The 21,413-nt window shown below is 38.6% G+C and overlaps 1 long non-coding RNA gene across 1 annotated transcript; it reads left to right on the top strand.

The window, feature by feature from the left end:
- The first annotated feature begins 17 nt into the window (after positions 1 to 17).
- LOC148731597 (uncharacterized) lies at positions 18 to 7,628 on the top strand. Its single transcript, XR_016001790.1, has 3 exons — positions 18 to 46; positions 750 to 854; positions 7,091 to 7,628. It is a non-coding gene; the product is annotated as an uncharacterized LOC148731597 (long non-coding RNA).
- The last annotated feature ends 13,785 nt before the right edge of the window (positions 7,629 to 21,413 follow it).

Raw genomic sequence — 21,413 nt, 5'->3', positions numbered from 1 at the left:
CTCAGAATTATCACTATCAGCTGCATTTACATGTAGTAGCAAACAGGTAATGTTGTTTTTATCATTATTATTAGTGTGATCATAGCCATTGCAATTCCCTCAAATGGGATCAGTGCTTTTTTTCGCTTTATTTTTCACTTATTATTCCTTTACAGGGTTTGTAATCCGACAGTGTAATCAGACAGTTGGCTGTAATCAGACAGCTAAAGCAGCTAATCATACTAGGTCCACTCAGCTTAGATATCCACCAATGACAAAATTAATTGCAGTAACCATAGCAACAACCATGTTTGTACTTACAGCTTTACTTTTCAGCTGTGATTGACAAATCAGACTCCTGCTCTGCATGTTTGTCTGATTTTGTTAATCACTGGTACGATTACAGACCCAATTGGAATCTACTTGGTCATGTTACCATTATTTATTATTTACCATTATTATCATTGTCATCATCTTGAGCATTATCAATATCACTATAATTATCAGTATCTATATTTATTTAATACTTTTTTGGTTATTTTAACATGAGCATTACGATTCTTGAAATCCCAGTTGCTTTCATTTGATTCAAAATATAATTGAATGATGGCATTTCTTACAACAACATAATATGTGATTGCAAGTTATACTAGAGGTATCACAATCCTAAAGAGTCACTCAGCCTCCTGTAGGTTTTGTTCAACAAATGGTTTGACCCGTCAATGTTATCATGTTGTTTTATCGTTTGCTTTTTTGTTTTGTTTTAACAGATCCATTGGGCCCTTTGTGGCCTTTTATTGGTATCGTTGTTGAAGCCCTTGTTCTTTTGTTAATCATCTTCATTGCTGAAAAGAGAAAGAAGGTCAAAGAAAAAGGTTTGAAACAGTAATGAACATGATTCAATAGGTCCTCTTTATGCATTTCATTTCCATTTTTTATACAGAATATACAAGTCATGTAGTTGTATTCGCCGGTAACAAAACGAAAAAGGGCCTGGGATCGAATGTCGATCGCAAAGCATGCATGGATTGATTGGCTGGACAGGAAGACATGTTGACATACATGTGTTGTAATTTATCCTGTTCAAAAGAGACTAATTCAAAGCTGTTTTGAAGGAAAATGCCACATCATTTTAACTGTTGTGTGCCCCAGTGTACCAACAACTTTAGAAACAAACCAAATCTGGAATATTACAGGATTCCCAAGTGCGAAAAGGCTCGGAAATACTACAAAGTATCGCTTAGAAACGAATCGCTAAAGCTGGATTCTTCCCAAACGAGAATCTGTTCTGAACACTTCGAAGGTGGCCAAAAACTCAGCAGAAATCATCTGCCAACAATATTTCCATGGACAAAAGAGAGAAAATCAAGGAGAGAAATCTTTAAGCATGACTTTGTGCCAAAGAAAAGGAAAGTCTCATCAGTTGTTGTATCTACTACTGATACTGACAGCAGTTACTCTGACAACAATGCCAACATTGTAACCCAAACAACACCGACCTCGACTGAATAACTGCACGAGGATCCATACTATACGAGAGAAGTTCAACCTGAGGAAATACTGAATAATTTTCGAGAAGAACAACATCAATATCTTTCTAAACACACTCAAACTGACATAGATTTGGCATCATTGGAAGAGGTATTGAATGAGGTATCTAAACTCAAAGAGGAAAACAAAAAATTGAGAGATAAATGTGACCAGTTAACAAAAGAAAACAAACATTTGAACTTTATTTCAAGTAATAGTGAAGTTTTTAATATTGAGAAGTACAAAGATAATCCTGATGACATTGCATTCTACACTGGACTCTCTGATTATGAAATGTTAATGATGTGTTACAACCTAGTGAAAGACTCAGCTAAGAATATAAGCTACAATTATGAAAGAATATACTGTGACTTAGAAAGTACAAAACAACCTGGCAGACCTAGAGCACTATCAGCATTCCAGGAATTCATAATGACTTTGGTGCGAATACGACTGGGATTGTTTGAGAGAGACTTGGGCCATAGGTTTCATGTTTCTCGCATGTCTGTTTCAAGGATAACTAACTCATGGCTGAGATTTTTGAGGTCAGAGTTCGAGCCACTTATACAGATACCACCTGATGATGTTTTGAAATTTCATATGCCGAAAGTCTTCAAAGAAATCTGTCCTGACACTGTTGTCATTGTAGACTGCACTGAGTTCCAGATGGAAAAGCCATCGTCACTCGATGCCCAATCTGCCTGCTATTCATCCTATAAGAGCACTAACACAATGAAAGCTTTATTAGGAATCACACCAAGTGGAGTTGTCTGTTTTGTTAGTGAACTATTTCCAGGAAGTACTTCTGATCTAGAATCTTTAAGTGAATATGTTTTCCATCAGAAATATTAATGGTTTTTATGTGAGCAAAAGAAAGAGCTACGAAAAAGCTGAATTTGACCCTTTACCTGCTGACTAAAGCTGACTTTTTACCACTTGTTTTCGCTCCCCTACAAATCAGCCAGCGCTTTAGCTGTACCACACTGCATGCCTCTACATTTCTGTTTTGCAAAACAGCCCCAGGTATATCGTCTTCAGTTAAAATAAAGCCTTCTTCTTTAGTTTCTGAGAGCTTACTATCATTCGCAATGGACGCCATTTTGATTTCTGTCCAGCCAAACAATCCATGCATGCTTTGCGATCGCAGTTTCAGTCCCAGCCCCTTTTTCGTTTTGTTACCGGCGAATTAGAAAACGTAGTTAGTTTCTGTTTAATCTAATTGATCAGTTCATGAGCAAGCAATAAATTACATGTAAAAGAAAAAGTAAAACGTCAACTGGTACATGTAAACTGTAGAAAGAAAGAAAACTGAAGAGAGTAAAATATCAACTAGTACATGTAAACAGTAGAAAGAAAGAAAACTGAAGAAAGTAAAATATCAACTAGTACATGTAAACTCTAGGTAAACTGAATACTAAATTGTTCGGTGAAAAATTTTCCTTCCGGTGAAAGGCTCAGTTAGTACTCTTTTGGTTTTTTTACTTCATGATTGTTACAATGCCGTACTGAAAAAGAGTCTTTAATCAGAACATTCTAGAAGAGGACATTCGAATAAGGTTGAGATAGATAGATAGACAGATAGTTTATTTGTAAAAAGAGAAAGAAAAACCATCGATCTTCCTCTCGATTGCTAATTACCCGGCTCATCGCTTACATAAAATGCTTCAATCATCAGGGCCGTCGTGCTATAGTCTTAGGCGCAAAAGGCGTTTTGCGATTTCCAAATGAAAGACCAAGCGTTTCAAAAATAGTTTTTTAGTAAGATCGTGTATTAACAACGAACTTTAGTGCTTGGTGAGTTTTGTAAATGAGATCGATGACGTATATAATTTAACAGTTCAAGCTTTCATTATATTTATAGGAATTTTAACAATTATTCCACGAGCGCGCGTTGGATATAAGATGATGGATAGCCAACGAGGCGCGTAGCGCCGAGTTGGCTATAATCATCTCATATCCAACAAGCGCGAGTGGAATAATTGTTTTATTAAAAAGGTTAAATTAAATTAAATTTTATTCAATTTTTAGCTCCCTTTTAATTTTAATCTGACACGTACGCTTGCCATATTTGTAGATTATGGTATATTGGCTGATATACCATAATGGCTAAGCCAATAAAAAGTCTTGAATTGCATTATCCAATGATCCAGTTTTGAACAATATTATTTATATAAGACTTTATTACTATCATTATATTATACTCACTATTACAAGATATTATTTTAGATATTACTGTACTATACTAGTAGTACCTATCGCTAGGTGCCAACGAGGAAGACACAATCTTAACATTTAGATCGAAATTTAAATACCATTTTGTAGGAGATGTTAATAACTTTCGAATCCTTAAGCTTATTTTTAGCGCTCAGATTTTTTAAATTTGTATAATCTTAAAAGAACTGTGTTTAATTTTTAGAAATTTACAGCAACCAGTCGACAGCAGTTTCTTCTCAATTACTTTTGTTATTGATTGTTCTTCTTAAGTCGTTTGTAAAAACAAACCCGAAGGCATTTCTTAAAAGCACGAGCGCGGGCTTATATCTGGAATTTTCTATTTTCATCATGACATCATTTACGGCTGCAGCTACCAGTATCTTTTTAACCTTTTCCCATTAGGTTTTTCAGACTTAATAATTTCTCTGGGAAAATAAAGTAACTTACTTGGCAATACAAAGGTTTTTAGTATTTGTATTGAACTTGTATCTAATATTATTAAAAACTAGATCATTGGATAATGCAATTCAAGACTTTTTATAGGCTTAGCCATTATGGTATATCAGCCAATATACCATAATCTACAAATATGGTAAGCGTATGTGTCAACTTAAAATTAAAAGAGAGCTAAAAATTTAATAAAATTTAATAATTTAATTTAACGTTTTTAAGAAAACAATTATTCCACTCGCACTTGTTGGATATGAGATGACTATAGCCAACGAGGCGCTAGGCGCCTCGTTGACTATCGTCACCATCTCATATCCAACGCGCGCTCGTGGAATAATTGTTAAATATACAAGAAAAAATTTCTCAGTTCTAATTGGTTAAGATGAATGCTGTTTTCAGTTAATTAAGTGCAGAAAAGAGTTAATTCAGTGCAGAAGAGAGTTAATTCAGTGCAAAGAAGGAAACAAATCAGACATGCTGATTGGTCAGAATGATTGATCAATGTCAATGTCAAGGTCAATGTGAAGGTCAATGTCACTTGCAGGGTTTGAATAAATTATTTTTGCACGTGATGTGCGCGCTCTTCTTGTGCGTAGTTATGAGAAGCTACCTCGTAGTTCTCATGCATATTATTAATAGATAATCACATGTTTTTCTCCAGCAATTTGGAATAAATAAGCACTTGTAAATTTTTTCAAAGACCACAAATTCTACTTGCCCTACGGGCTCATGGAATTTTGTTAGTCTTTGAAAAAATTTACTCATGCTAATTTATTCCAAATTGCACTCGAAATCATATGATACCTATACAAAACATGAACATGTTGAGCAAACTATTGCATTGTTAACTGTTTAATGGCAATTGTGAATTGCTGCATTAAGACATGGTTTACATACTTAACTGCATCGTAGATAACAAAACAAGAACATGTTGAGCGAAATGTAGCATTGTTAACTGTTTAATGGCAATTGTCTCTATGTGAATTGCTGCATCAGGGCATGGTTTACATAGTCAACTGCATCGTGTATATCAAAACAAAAACATGTTGACCAAAATGTTCCATTGTTACCTGTTCAATGACCATTGTCTCTATCTGGATTACTGTAGGAAGACATGGTTTACATAGTCAATTGCATCATATCAAAGCTTTTGCGTAATGAAACAGGACAAAAAAAAACATAACAAAACGAAAACGTGTTCAGCGAACTATTGCAGCCTCAATTGTTCAATGGCAATTGGCTATATATTAATTGCTGCATTAAGACATTGTTTACTCAGATAATGGTTGTTTGTAAAGGAAACAATATCTGTGATGGTTTCAGTTTGGACATTGTATGTTAATTTCCAATGTTACTCAAAATAACCACTGACTGAAGAACTAACTAAAACAGCCTCTACTTATGTGAAACAAAAAAGCGTAGGACAACATTCGATTCTGCAACTTGTTGCCAAAACTTCGCCCTTCCGAATTGCAGCGCGCGGTAAGGACGTCCTGTACTTGTTTCGCTATCGAGATGTGATAATTATATCAACTGAAAACAAGCTAGATAATTTTTTCCGAAGAAAATTAGTAAAACGGCGCCTGAGAAATCACGTCTTACAAGGAGGCGTAACTTGCGCATATCTGTTTAACACCATGATATACTGCATTCCAAAACGATTCTATTGTAATCTTATGTTGCGCAAAATCGAGATTTTTTCTCCCTGCAGCTCATGCACACACGGCTCTAGAATGCTGCCGCCTCTTGGCCACAGCTGCTCGTTGGCAATTATATTATATTTTACACTGGATATATGGTGCACGATCCTTGCAGTAGGTAGCGCTATTTAAGCAATAGCGAAAATCAGACCTGAAAAAAAAATCAGGCCTGTACGGGATTCGAACCACTGACCTCTGCGATACTAGTGCAGCGCTCTACCAATTGAGCTAACAAGCCAATTGGGAGCAGGCCGTTAAGTTGATTCGTAATAAACCCGTGAAAGTGATAAATCAGATACAATGAAATATATGAAGTTCATATATTTTGAACTGCGGTATTAGATATATATGGTGCACGATCCTCGCAGTAGATAGCGCTATTTAAGCAATAGCGAAAATCAGACCTGAAAAAAATCAGGCCTGTACGGGATTCGAACCACTGACCTCTGCGATACTAGTGCAGCGCTCTACCAATTGAGCTAACAAGCCAATTGGGAGCAGGCCGTTAAGTTGATTCGTAATAAACCTGTGAAAACTTGTTGGGAGCCAATTGGGAGCAGGCCGTTAAGTTGATTTGTAATAAACCTGTGAAAGCTTGTTAGCTAAATTGGTAGAGCGCTGCACTAGTATCGCAGAGGTCAGTGGTTCGAGTCCCGTACAGGCCTGATTTTTTTTCAGGTCTGATTTTCGCTATTGCTTAAATAGCGCTATCTACTACGAGGATCGTGCACCGTATGTGTCTAATACCGCAGTTCAAAATATATGAACTTCATATATTTCATTGTATCTGATTTTACACTGCATTGTAAATACACAATTCAGCTTAGTGGCTGCAAGTTTTTTTTTTACGCATAAACTATCTATCTATCTAGGTATCAATTGATCAAACACCAAATTGTATATAGGGAGAATTGAATTTTAGATAACAACAAAAAGTACAATTACCATGATTTTTGTATGTACAGTTAAATTCTCTCAATACTTTAAGCAACATAAAGCTGAAATTCTGTGCTACATATCGTTTTGATAGAGTTATGTACAGAGGGCTTTTGACATAAGATGGTCCATGTTTTTGAAAGAGACTTGTAAAGTTTAAGTAAATGACATCATTGCATTTATTGCCTTCTCCGCTGTTCACCCCATTGTGTGGATCTTACATTATGATGACACAAGTATTAATTTCTCAGTCTTACATACAAACGTTTTGTGTTTCCTAGGGTTGACGGTCGAATGGATTTTAGTTATAGTTTCACAGACTATGGAATTGGCACAAGAGGGCAGGTGCGCACGCGTAAAGTGGGAGAGCCCCTGTTGCTTAGAATGGTTACTCGCACTGTACGTGTGTGGCAAATCCCAGTCATTTTTGTTGCTTTTATTAGAGGGCTTAAAGATAGCACAGAAACTGCAATTTTATTTGAAAATACTGTTTTTGTGAAAGCTGTTATGCTAGTGCTGTCGAAAGTTTATTCTTTTTCATCACTGGTATCGGAACAAGTCGTAAGAGACATATTTAGAAGTTTCGTCTATTGATTTTTCCATTTTCATTTATAACATAGCTAAAGCAAAGCGCGCGCTCTGATTGCTTAATTCATCATCTACTATTTGCCTGTGGGTGTATGCTGCTGACGTGAGCAAATGCTAAGACTATTTTTACGCGCGCGCCTGTTTTTTCTGATCACGTAAGATTTGTTAAATAAAAGGGAACTCTTCTTACAATGTTGCAATGTTATGTTAATAAAACAATGGTAAACACCACTGTTTCCTCATGTGGTTTCCGTCTCCGGCATGAAGAAATATATCGTCACAAGACAACCTTTCTTAGAGATGAGAATTAAATTTTATTTCGCGTCCTAACCGCTCACACTCGCTATGAATAATAATTTTTAGCCCAATCTATAGCTAATCACATATGAATAAAAGAGTGCTGCGTACTGGGAATAACGATCTAAACAATTATGGACTAATTGCAATATGCAATGGCATATTGTAACAACCACAGTTTGTTCATAGTTCTGCTGAACTCTTTCACCGGTTGCTGGATTCAGAGATTATAAATTAAAGAGGGTTTTGGTCGGTATTTCAGGAAGCGTGATTAAACTTTATCGAGTTGCTGGTGTGCAGTTATTTGTTATGAATGAATTTTCGCATACATACATACATACATACATACATATAATTATTGTTAAGGCAGGTCGGTTTGTGGCAACCCAAAGGCTGGTGTGGACCTGCCAGGAACTAAAAAGGAACTACTTAAATATATGGACAATGCTAAGGAAAAAGTAAAGAAATTTCAAGGACTTAAAAGTATAAAAAATCCGTTTGCTTTGATGTTATCACACAGGCCTCCTTTTCGAATTGAATGCGATCTAATGTCCTTGAGGCCTGTCTAAGTTTTTGTTTAAAAAGCTGTAGAGAGGAAGCATCCTTGATGGCTTTAGGCAGCAAATTCCAGACAATGGGCCCTCTGTACCTTGCACTATTTCTACCAAGGTCACTGTTACACCGTACATGCGGAAAGTCATTAATACGCCTTAGATTATAATTACTATCAATGTTGCGTTTTGTGAAAAGGGCAGTAAGTTGATCAGGTAAACTATTATAATGTACTTGATACATTATAGAAGCGAGTCTACGTTTGTAAATATAGCCTAATGATTTCCATTTAACTAGGTCAAGGACGTCAGAGTCAGGAGTTTCGCTGGGCAGTTTATGGATTAGTTTGGCTGCTTTCAAGTGTAAATGTTCCAATTCATTAAATGTAGATGGTGAACAGGACCCCCAAATAGCAATGCAGTATGTGATGCTTGGGACAATCCCTTTAAAATATATTTCTTCTAGTACACCTGATGGTAGGGCTTTGAGCTTTTTAAGGAATTTTAGCTTTTTAAGGAATTTCGCGCGCTTGTTTTCTCTCGCAGTAAATGGTTTGAACCCGGGGGTAACATGTGAAGGTGTAGTCTGATCGTCCGGGTGAGTGTAGTCCTGAAAAGGACTGTTGTCGGTGGTAGTGACTGACGTTTCGACAACCTGTGCGGAAGTCATCATCATAGTCAAGTGAATGATTGTTGTCAGTAGAATGTTCTTATTCCAGGTCGTGTGAAATGATCGGTTGGTTTTGCCGTGATGTTATTGGCTGTAAGACTCAAGTGACGTAAGTCGGTCGTGATTGGTCTGTTTCGATCTGTCGGTAAAGTTAGGTCGTTCTTTTTTGGTCGTTTGTGATGTTTATGTCGTGAATGAGTCGTTTGTATGGAGAGGGTAGTTGTTGACATCTGTTTAGGGGAGTCTGTTCTAAGTTAGTAAACCAGCTTTCCAGAGTCAGTCGTTGAAAATAGTCAGTGCTGTAGGTTAGGCATTGCGCAGAGTCCCAGTCAATGTTGTGGTTGGTAAGTCGATGGTGTTCAGCAATGTGATTGCTGACATCACCTTTCCTCGTCGCCCGTCTGTGTTCAGTCAGTCTTGTTGTGAGGTTTCTGCCAGTCTCAACGATGTAGGAGGCTCGGCAGTCGGAACAATTGATCTTATAAATTGTTCCCTGTCTGTTCCTCGGTTCGTCTTTGTCTTTAACGTTGGTTAGTAACTGACGTAGTGTGGTGATGGGTTTGTGGGCGACGCGGATATTGAAGGGTAGTAAGATGCGCGAGATGTTTTCAGACATGCCTTTTATGTACGGTATGGTTGCTGTAGTCGTAGGGGCTGCGCTGTCGTTTGTTTCGGTAGTGGTAGTGGGTCGGTGAGTGTTTCGTCGGATGAAGTCGTTGTTGTAGTTGTTCTTCGTAAAAACACGGTGAAGGTATTTGTTCTCGTCGGATAAGCTGTCTTTCGAGTCGCATACTAGTTGTGCGCGTCGTGTTAGAGTTGTGATAGTTGTGGCTTTGTGTGATGTAGGGTTGTAGGATGACTCGTCTAGTAATCTGTCGGTGTGTGTCGGTTTCCATATACATACATACATACATACATACATATAATTTTTGTTAAGGCAGGTCGTCCGTAATGAATTGTCGTTGTGGCTTACCAGGCAGACTAGAAAAGGAAGTTTGCCATTTTCTTCGACTTCTCTGGTAAACTGTATGTCAGTGTTTTGTTCATTAAGGTGGCGGTGGAATGCGTCAATTTCGTCGTGTCGAACGGCGGTGAAGGTGTCGTCAACGTAACGTAACCAAAGCGGTATCGTTTGTCGGCAAGTCGAAAGGGCGCGTTCCTCGATGTTCTGCATCACAATTTCTACTATAACAACAGAAACTGGAGCCCCCATGGCAGTGCCGTGTAACTGTTTGTAGTGTTTACCGTTGTACTGAAAGTAAGTAGACGTTAGGCAAATGTTTAGCAAGTCCATAATGTCGTCTGTCGGTAGCGGTAGTGGGTCAGTAGATTGTCGGATTGCAGTCTCAGTGCATTGTAATGCCAATTGACGTGGAATACTTGTGAACAGTGATTTCATATCAAATGACACTAGTTTGTAGTCGTCAGGTATCTCAACAGTCTTGGTAGCGTTAATGAAGTCTTCAGTGGATTGTAGTTTATGTCTGGATTTGTCGGTTAGCGGTTGTAGTATTGTCGTCAGGTACTTGGATAGTTGGTATGTGGGAGAGCCACAGAAAGAAACAATAGGTCGCATCGGGAAACCAGGTTTGTGTAGTTTCGGCAAACCGTAGAGTTTCGGTGGCTGCGGTACCGAGCACCTCAGTCGATAGTACCGTTGGGTGTCAAAGGCGTTCGTTTTCTTGAGTTTCAGTAGTTTACTGTTGAGTTTACGTTGAAGTGCAGGAGTTGGGTCACGTTTGAGTTCTTCGTAGGTTCGTTTGTCGTTAACTAGTGCGTCCATTTTGTCGTGATAGTCAGTTTTGTCCATAACAACAGTAACTCGTCCTTTGTCGGCTGGTAGGATGACTATGTTCTCGTCGTTTCTCAGTCGTTTCAGTGCGCGTTGTTCGTCTTTAGTCAAGTTGCTGTCATTTAGTGACGTTGATTGTATAGTGGAGGCAATTCTGCTTCTGATGTTATCCTTGGTCGGCTCTTGTTTTCTCTTGTCATGTAAGACTACACAAAACTTTTTTTTTGCGATGTAGCTCAATCAAAGGACTTCTGTTCCTCCAATGTATCGATGTTATGTTATAAAACAAATGCTGAACGCCATAGCGTGCACTATTGAGTTATGGATGCACTTGGGAGGTTTGCTAAGCACTCAAGAAGCTAGAGTTGCACTCGGCTATCGCCTCGCGCGACTCTTACGCTTCTTTCGTGCTTAGCAACCTCCCGCGTGCATCCATAACTCAATGGTATACGCTATGCCGTTCACCATTTGTTAATCCAAGCTTAAAGGGATACTCTCTCGCCTGTGATGAATTTTTGAGAAAAGACGGATAACAACTTAAATAAAAATAAATCTTTTGAAAAAAAGGGTAAATCCTTTGTTGTTTTCGTTTAAATTTGAAACTTTTCTCAACGCGTGGTTCGAGCGTAGAGCTTTGCCCCCCCAAAGGAAGTGACGTAGAAGGGAGAACTCATTTAACTTCTGTTGAGATTTCTTTCACAAGAGCATCGAGATTTCTTCAATAAAAAACGCACCCCAAAAATACAATAATACCGCAACGACGTGTGGCCAGTGGATGTTCCAATACGCGTAGCGATGGAGTAAGCCTTCATAAATGACCCAAAGATCCTAATCTCGCTAGGTTATAGATGAGAGCCATGAAAAACACGCGATCCGATTTTGAGAACCCAACAAACTCTAGCCGTCTATGCAGCATTCACTACTTCACTGCAGGTTCTTTAGAGGAACAGTCAGTTCTGGCGAAATCTATGGGTTTAAAGATGAAAGCCCTTTCTAAAATACAATGCTGTTCCCTTAATTTTTTTATATTAATCCGCCTGTAAAAAAGAAACAAAGGCTCGAGGACGAAAAAAAAACTCTCATCTTCACAAGTGGTGACACGAGCGCGGGATTATCAAAACAAAATCGACAACAACTACGTGGAGCATACAGAAAATGGAAAACTGCAAAGGGGTATGTATTACCTGTAAAAGAAATATAGACCTGTCCTACTCACACCTCCGAACCTGCAAAACACTTGCGGGAAAATCCATCACATTCTTTCACTTGGCGTGTTCTCCCCTCAGCAGAAACATTCCACAAGCGTAGGATCGTCGAGGGGCTAATGATCCAACAATTCCACCCCAGTTTGAACAAACAAGTCATTTCTTATGTCTCCAAACTTTTCCCATCGGGAATCACATAAGATATATATGTATGTACAGACGGTCAACACTTTCAACCCTGATGATGACAAACAGCCGAAAACGTTTGGTTTTAGCATTTTAATAACTTTTCTTAATCTTTTTAGCCTTGCATATATAATATCAAATATGAACCTGTATTCATTGAATGAAAAATGTAGCAAAAAGCTCTTTCAAACTTATAACCCAACTCATTTACCCGGTGCGTGTTCCAGATCCTCGATGCACATATAGAAAATGAACAGCTCTCCCTTTCCAAAGAGAGTTACCGAACAATTAGGTTTTGCATCGGTAGCATTCACCCCAAGCTCAAGATGTCAGCACCCAAACTCCCAAAATAGGGAAAGATTTCTCTGTGCAATTTCGGAGCAGTCGTACCGCTAGAGGCAAATTTAGTCACTTGAAAATACATAAAAATACAAATCTGTTGTGACAGTAGTTTGGCCGTCCCGAAGAAAGTAACCAAACCGCACGCTAAAGTAACTTGGCAGGTTGTCAGACGTCCGTTCCAGTAAAGAGTAAAAGCACACAACGCACTTCGCTCAAGGAGTTTATTACGTCGACCCCGGTTCAGAGTGAGGAGGAAAATTCGGATCAAGAGGAAGAAGGTGAAGAAGAAGTAAAAGAATGAGGAATTACGCAAGTTTAAGATTTACATAACACGTGCAGCGAATGTGAAAGAATAGCTTTATTGTGTTAAAAACAAATGCCGGTCTAATCAAGTTGAGGTCCTACATTTTTAAGGCCAAACACTGCTGCATTTCTCAAATCTAACGATCACTTCACTTTGTGAAGTGACAAACGAAGAGATTTCGCCGAAAAGCGAAAATTGTAACTCAGAGAAATCGCTTACCAGTCTGTTTCGTAATCGCTCGAATGGATCGGCTTAATCTGGTTCTTTCGAGGAGTCAGAACTAGCCTCACTGTCTTAAGGCTCAAACACATATATGGTTCAGTTCCTTGAGCGTCTGCACTCTCGATCACCGACCATGAATCCGAAAAGGAAAACTCGAATCTCTAGAGTTGGACTCCAATACGATCGCTCGTATGTTTTTCAGTTCTCCTATTACGTCATTGATTACGTGTTTAACTGAGTCTGCGAACAGGCTCCCGGCTTGGAGGGCGCGAAGCAGGGGAAGGAAGGGGAAGGTTTCTGTGTCCCCACGTCTGATTAAACGGGGAGCATGTTCGCAGGCTATGTTTAACTAGGAGCCATTTGAACTTCCGGTCATTGAATTGAGTGAGTTTCGCGCTTTTGCACCAGGATTTCAATCGAATGAAAGGTTTTAGGGAACTTTTTCTTCTTCCAGTAGTTGTTTTGGCAAAATATCTACATTTTAATTAAATGTTAAAATTTGGTGGAGAGTATCCCTTTAATGCCTGAGTATTTAAATGCTAGACCATCGAAAGTCACGAGGATTACAGATTACTCCGTGAGGTAGATATGATAGGAGATGGGAAAGGAAGGGGGAAAAAAGGGAGAGAGTACCAGATTACCTCCCTTCCAGGCAGTTTCTCCCCCCTTTCTCCTCCCCCAAGTTACACCTGCCACAAATTGTGAGACAAACTGTCTTTGAATTATCAAAAACGATCTTTTGAAGTTTAATTTTTTTGGCGTAAACGAAGATGAGGTATTTAGTGTTAGAAAGATCGATGCAATTATGGTTTGTGTGTGTGTGTGTGTGTGTGTCTCTGTGTGTGTGTCTGTGTGTGTGTCTGTGTGTGTGTCTGTGTGTGTGTGTGTGTGTACCGCCATGTTTGATCGCCATGTTTGCTAGTAGAAAGATATCGTAACCAAACTCATAATTTTTTTTGTAGCTTGTACCTGAATAACAGTCGGCCGGTTGTGAAACCAACAGTTTGCCCTTCTTTAGCTAAACTTCGTTTTCGCTATGTTCAATTCAGCCAAATTTTGAGAACTGCGTCAACAAGGTTTTATATCAACAATGGAAAACACTATCATCCCACTTATGCACAAATTTAGATTGTAGAAAATCTTGGGAGATTCAAGGAAGACTTCCTTTAGCCCTCTACGCTCCCTGAACATCGGTAGGCATGTTCCCCATACTGTGTGCTTTACATTAGTGATGCTACTGACGCGAAGAAATTTTTTTTTTTTAAAATCCAGAGCTTCATTCAGTTGAGATCATTTTCTTTTTACTCATAACCGTAGCGTTTGATTTAGAAGTGATATTGTAAGGGGAAATTAGATGTTAGTGACTGAGGTTGAAGAGTTTATTAACCGGCTCAATTTATTTTCAGTTATGTTGATTCTTTATTTCAAACATGATATCAACGTATTTGTTATACTTGATTAATCCTTTATTGTATATACAATATTTAAAACGGTATTGAGCAGCCTTTTTGACAGCAGGGAGCGCAATCGTAGTCCTCTTGTCACGCTTTTTTTCTGTCACGCAACATTGATTTTGCACCGTTGTGTGACGGAAAAAGTGGATCAAAATCGGGCTTTCTCTAAGATACATATTGAAATAATGATTAGAATAGAAAGTTTCTTTCAACTCGATTGTAAATGCCTTGAAGCTAAAACAAAAAAAAATTAAAAAGATTCAGTGACTGTTTAGATCCTTCTTAGTGTTAAGATGTTTTGCATGGAAATGATCGCATACTTCAAGGCTTAACCTTACAAATGAGGTATGTAACATTTTAGTGTGTTTCATGGAGAATTCCGTTGGCTGAAATGTCCCATGTAAAGAAGCGGGGGCTGCTATTCTGGAGGTGAACTAACGTGAAAGATACATTGGATACCTTTTAGTTTCGCGCTATCGAGGTGATGGAAGTTTCAACTGAGACAGAGATGAGAGCGGGGTAGTTTTGTCCAGGAGCTCAATAACGGTGAAAAAATCAAGGATAAGATCATTGTATTTGTCCTTTAGAGCAATTTCAATCGAATGTCGTAATTTCACTTTTAGTTCTCATTGGCTCTTGGGAACTTTCCTTTCTTCTGATTTGCTGTTTTAAATTCCTTGATTTGGTTTCTCAACACTCGATCTGAAAGTGCTCCGATTCAAAATTACTGGAATGCATTCAACATTTGTGAAAGGTCAGATGCAAAACATCAAACATTAAGTTAGACCCAAGTAATCTGTCGCTACTTTTCTATCCATTCACTTTCATCAACATGGCGACAAGCTCATTTTTTATTATAACATAACCAAAGTAAAGCGCGCGCTCTGATTGGTCAATTTAGCGTCCCCCATTTGCCCATGGGTGTACTCTGCTGACGTGAGGAAATGCAAAGACTATTTTTCCGCGCGCGCTTGTTTTTTCTGGTCACGTAAGATTTGTTAAATAAAAGGGAACTCTTTAGCTACAATGTATTAATGTTATGTTATAAAACAAATGGTAAACACCACAGCGTGCACTATTGAGTTATGGATGCACGCGGGAGGTTGCTAAGCACGTAAGAAGCGTAAGAGTAGCTCGAGGCGATAGCCGTGAGCGACTCTAGCTTCTTGAGTGCTAAGCAAACCTCCCAAGTGCATCCATAACTCAATAGTGTTCGCTGTGGTGTTTACCATTTGTTAAATATCTGAGAGGCATTGGCATCAAATCTTTCACAAATTTTCTTCTCTTAGAAAACGAAAGAATCAAATGAACTGAACGTTTCCAGTTGAAATCCCAGCGCCCGTAATCTTCACTCAAGCAGTCTGCATCGGTATCAGAAATTTCTCCTTGCATCAGCCATAGGTCTGTATATAACTCCCTCTTTTAACCTTCATGACAGCGATAGCTGACTGCAAACTGCCCATCGCAGTAATCATGTGATAACGGCGACATGATGTCGCAAAAACCTTATTAAGTGATTTTTTCCATAATATCTCTAATTATTTTTAATAATTACTGTTTTTTTAAACCCTTCTAACATCAAGCGACTTCTCGTCCAGTTCCTCGTTTCCGGCGATAAAACTGTCTTTGCTATAATGTTTTTTGTAGACCGCTTTGATCTTTTTTCAATTTATGCATTTACAATAATTTCGACCTTTGCTTTTAGGACACGAAGAAGAAACAAAAAAAGGTGTCGCTAGTGCTGCATGTTCTGCGTTATCTAAATAATCGCGTCTCCCTTCGTCGTTTGCTAAGTAAGAGTAACAAAATCTTTATTAATTTTGTCACATTGTGGTCGCGGGTACGGCGACACACTGGTGACCGTCATAGGGTAAAATATGGACTGGACTGAACTATTTTTTGGACGATTTTTTGGACTATTTTTGGACCATTTCATGGACCATTTTTTGGACCATTTTATAAGGGAAGAGGCACACCTTTAGTACTCGGGGAGGGATGGGTGCAGTCGACAAGTACTGAGGGAGGGTGGGGGAAGACTGTCATTACTCAAGGAGGGGTGGTAGGTGATTGTAATTGTAAACACTACTGGTTCATGGAGCTTTAACTCGATCGTAATAATTATTTTAATCGGTTTTTCGACTGACTTCTCCTACATTAACATTTTGCGCTTTGCCGCGGCGTTTCTTTAAATTTTTAGCCATGCGAAAGCGAAAATGCTACGTAAACACTGGACTTTAATTCTTATTGAAAATATCGCTTTTACTATCGATCCTCCACTGTTGAGTTATCTGGCATAGGTTATGCGTGTGCCCTTTGCCGACTTGCACACCGTCAGTTTTCCTTTGTGTAATTACCAGATTTATCCATCTATCTTTTGTCATTAATCTTATCGGACGAGATCACAGTATTTCCGTTCCTTGGCCCTTGACTTTAGCCGTAAATATAGAATTCACAAGCGCTATCGCAATTTTAATGTTTGTGCGTTTACTATATGAAATCATTTTTGGTACAATCGTACAAAGCAATATTCTCTCAGACCTCGAAAACGCAGACCGCAGACCGCACGCCTCGAAAACGCACACCTAGAAAAACGTGTATACGGTGTGTAATTACCAGACTTATCTCTCCTCCTTCTGTCATTCATTTTATTAGACGAGATATCGGAATTTCCGTTATGCGAAAGCGAAACTGCCACGTAAACACTGAACTTTATTTATATTTAAAATACTTCGTTTACGATCCTTCACTGTTGAGTTATCCGTGTGCCTTTTGAGTCGACTTGTGCACTATCAGTTGCTTTACGTTTTCCTTTGTGTATAGAGTATGTTAGTAGTGAATTTATCTATCTTCCTTTTGTCAGTGATCTTATCAGACGAGATCTCAGAATTTCACACAACACCGAAATACCTAGTTAAACAATAAAGTGTTTCTGTCGAGGAACTATCAGCTGTTAGTTGCCCCGCGGAAATTTGATGTTCTTAAAAGAAATATTTGCCCGAGAAGCTTCGCTTCTCGGGCAAATATGCTAGTTTTAAGAACATCAGATTTCCCAGGGGCAACTATCAGACCGATAGTTCCGAGACGTAAACACCATTTTCTTTATTGTTCACCACTAAATTTTCTTCCGCGCGCCAGTTAAAAAACAATCAATAATTATTATGATCGAGTAAAAGCTCCATTAACCAGTAGTGTTTATAATTACAACCACTTACCACCCCTCCCTAAGTAATAACACTCTTCCCCCACCCCTCCCTCAGTACTTGTCGACTGCACCCACCCCTTCCTGAGTACTAAAGGTGTGCCTCCTCCCTTATAAAACTGTCCAAAAAATTGTCCAATAAAATAGTCCAAAAACTCGTCCAAAATAGTCCAAAAAATCGTCCAAAATATAGTCCAGTCCAGTCCATATTTTACCCTATGCCAGTTCCGAGACAAAAACACTCTATTGTCTTTATCGTTCACCACTAAATTTTCTTCCACGCGCCTGTTTAAAAACAATCAAAACCCGCTAAATGCAATCGAGACACTCGATTGTACCAAAAATGATTTCATATACTAAACGTACAAATGTAAAAATTACGATAGTGCCTTTGAATTCTAGTCAAAGGCCAAAGACCATTTCGTGATCTCGTCTGATAACTTCAATGACAAAAGGAAGATAGATAAATCTGGTAATTACACACTATATACCCAAAGGAAAACTGATGGTGCACAAGTCGACTCGAAAGGCACACGCATAACCTACGCCAAACAAGTAACTCTACAGTGGAAGATCGTAAACGCGATCTTTTCGATAAAAATTTACGTCCACTGTATACGTGGCATTTTCGCATTACTAAAAATTAAAGAAACACCGCGGCCCAGCGCAAACATTTTGATTGAAGGCAGTCGAAAAACCGATTAAAATAACCTGTACGATCGAGTAAAAACTCCATTAACCAGTAGTGCTTACAATTACAACCACCTACCACCTCTCCCTGAGTAACAAAACTCTTCCCAACCCCTCCCTAAGTACTTTTCGACTGCACCCACTCCTCCCTGAGTCCAAAAAAATCGTTCAAAAAAATCGTCCAAAAAATCGTCCAAAACACAGTCCTGTCCAGTCCATATTTTATCCTATACCATTATTATTACACAGAAAATTCCCTCTAAGAAATAATTGAATAGAGAGGGCTTTAAACAACTACCTAACCATGTTTTATGGAACTTAAGTTCTCTTCTAGTTTCCATATCAGTACGAACTTTCTGTTACGTCCGCAGTTTTTATTTTTGTGTCCAGCAGTTCTTTTCAATAAGTTTAGTGTACACAACTTGTTTACCCATAACTTGCCACCTTCATACTATATTGAGCTTTTTGCGTCCGAAAAACGTTTTCGCGTATGTTATTGTGTTCGTGTGATCATAAGTTTTAATTGTTCATTATTTTATGGGAAACTGTTATTTTCCAGTTAAAAATTATTTCGGGAAAGATTTGAAAGCCTTTTGTATGTTCCCGTTAACCAAGCCAGTATTTGACCCGACTGATAATAGGTTCTGCCATTTTGATAACAAGCCAAGGAGATATTTTGTGCAAGTGCTGTTAAAAATTAATTAATTCCGAGCTTAAAAATTGGGAAATCGATGAGTGTTCCATGGGTCATTTCTATTGTGAAAAATACTAAAACTCTGTACGAAGGTCAGGTTAGAGTTGACATCAAGTGATATGTCAGCTTGATTTATGTTTGTTCTTTCGCGTGAAAGTAACAAACTCTTTTCCATCTTGTTCCTCTCACGTTTGGTGTCACATCTTTTGCTGAACGAGAAAAATTTTTATCGTCGGTTACCTGCACGAAACCGGTTGCTACGGACAACTCATGATCAGCAAATCCACCAACCTCCTCAATCGTTCAATAAAGGAATCGTGTTATTCTGTGTCATGCAATCGTCCAATCAGGAAACAATGTCACTTGTAACTTCACCATTGAAATCACAAGTGAGTTTTCTTCTCATTTCTTCTTGGCCACCGCTGGTCTAGTTGGAGGCGCGCCTTGTGTCTAGGACAATTGACTTGTTTGGATAACTGATCATTTGCTGTCCAAAATCGAAAAATCGGCCCCTTCCTCAAAAATCAGACACTACCGTCAAAATTAAAAAGAAAAAGAAAAAAAGAATCATGCACCAATTTCCAAAATAAGAATATTGGCCGCAAGCGTCCAAAATCAGAACTCGGCCGCTACATTACTTGCCTTGGAAGGTATGTTAATTTATATCATTCGTCATGATCGCCATTCTCGTTCCTTCTAATACATTGTTACCTCCTTGATTTTTAGCCTCATGCACCAGCAAACTACAATCGTCCAAAAATCTTTGGAACACCACATCATTTTCAAATAAAGACAACAAAACTATCATATTTCCACTACTCATTGTTGTAAACATAACATTTCTTAGTATGCGACTCTGTAAATTATCAACATCACGAGCAGGACAATTGCAGGATAGTCTGTTCATATCTAGTAAAAAAAAAATAGAGTGCTTCTCAATTTGGCAAGTTTGATGGCTCCTGGGCGACTTTAGCACCGAGGTCTAAGGCTAGAGGTCTAGTTCAAGCCCCACGGCAGACTAACACTCAGGATCTTGATATAACTCAGGACCATGAGCTACTTTTGCTATGACATCTGCAAAGGGTTAGACATTCTAGTCTTCTAAGAGAAGGACAATTAACACAAAAGGCCCCGTCTGCTGCATCTTCTCTGTATAAAAGAGCAGGTGCGCGTTTAAGTAGCTCATGACTTTTCGCAAAGTGTAGGGAATGTAGCTCCCGATGTTGTGGTGTCGCCTTGTTACTGTTTAAAACAAGCTTCCATTTAAACCATTTATGTTCCTCTCGGGTTTATCCATAACTCGCGATCTATGATTTACGCTGCCTACATTTTCGGGCCATCGAATCTCTGCCCAAGACGTTCTTATCAGTTTAAATTCAGGTAGCCCTTGTCTCAAAACACTAGCCATTAATTATCCATTCAAAGTGCTTTGAAAAATGTTTCTGCTTCTTACCAAAGTTTGCACAACAATTCATCGAAACACGATATGTTAATCATTCAGACACTGATTCAAATGTTAATTTGTATTCTGCTTCATGAAAACTGCCTCATGGCACCGATGGCATGTACCTTACCAATGATGGTAAAGCTATTGTTGTAGGGATGACGGCTAATTTTGTGCCGGACATGTAGGTGGGATAAACAATTACCAAAATTTGAACTACCGACTATTCTCTCTTAAGAACTTACTCATCGTTAACGGGGTATAAGAATTAAATATCACGTTTAATTTTTAACCTTAGACTTGACCGCATGAAATAAACAATTGTATTCTGCATAATATATCTATGGGCCCCCCCTTAGGGTCACTTTGATAGTTTCATACGGCCAAGTAGACTTGAGGTAAATCCGAGCGCTGTGATTAGTTTTTACGCGGTTGGGATTTTTCCATACGGACCGTTTTCGCGGAAACGGTCGTAGGCCGTGTGTTCTGACGTATTATTATGTAATCGCGTGCACACATGCGCCGTTCAGTGAGTTACCACGTGGTTTTTTCTACTGGCTTTTCCTCCATGTTTGTTTTAAACTTTTACTGTCGTTTTCCTTAAATAAACGATCAATTTTTTTTCAAATTGCAATCCGCCTGAACACCGTGTATTTTTGTTCTCGAAAATCGGCAAATTTTGGTCAGACTGCCCTCTAATAAATCATTTCTTATTAACCTCACTTGCTCCAACTGTCTTGGGGCATATTGGCCCTCATTGGGTTTGGATGGACAGAACGCTGCAGGGTCTGTACTGCCACGACCTATAAGTGTGATGTAGAGTTGCAAATTCATGATAAAATATGCTTTATTCTTTGTGTGTTGTGCGTCTTTGCTCTATCCATTTTACTTTCCGCGACGAAAAGCCATTTTCAAAGCTGTGAGTTTTTCCTTTTTTTACAAATGTTCACAATTGAAAATGAAAAA

Source organism: Stylophora pistillata, chromosome 5 (genome assembly GCF_964205215.1).
Source record: "Stylophora pistillata chromosome 5, jaStyPist1.2, whole genome shotgun sequence".
Classification (NCBI taxonomy): Eukaryota; Metazoa; Cnidaria; class Anthozoa; order Scleractinia; family Pocilloporidae; genus Stylophora; species Stylophora pistillata.
Note: the sequence above shows the minus strand (reverse complement) of the source record. Positions and strands in the feature narration are given on the sequence as shown.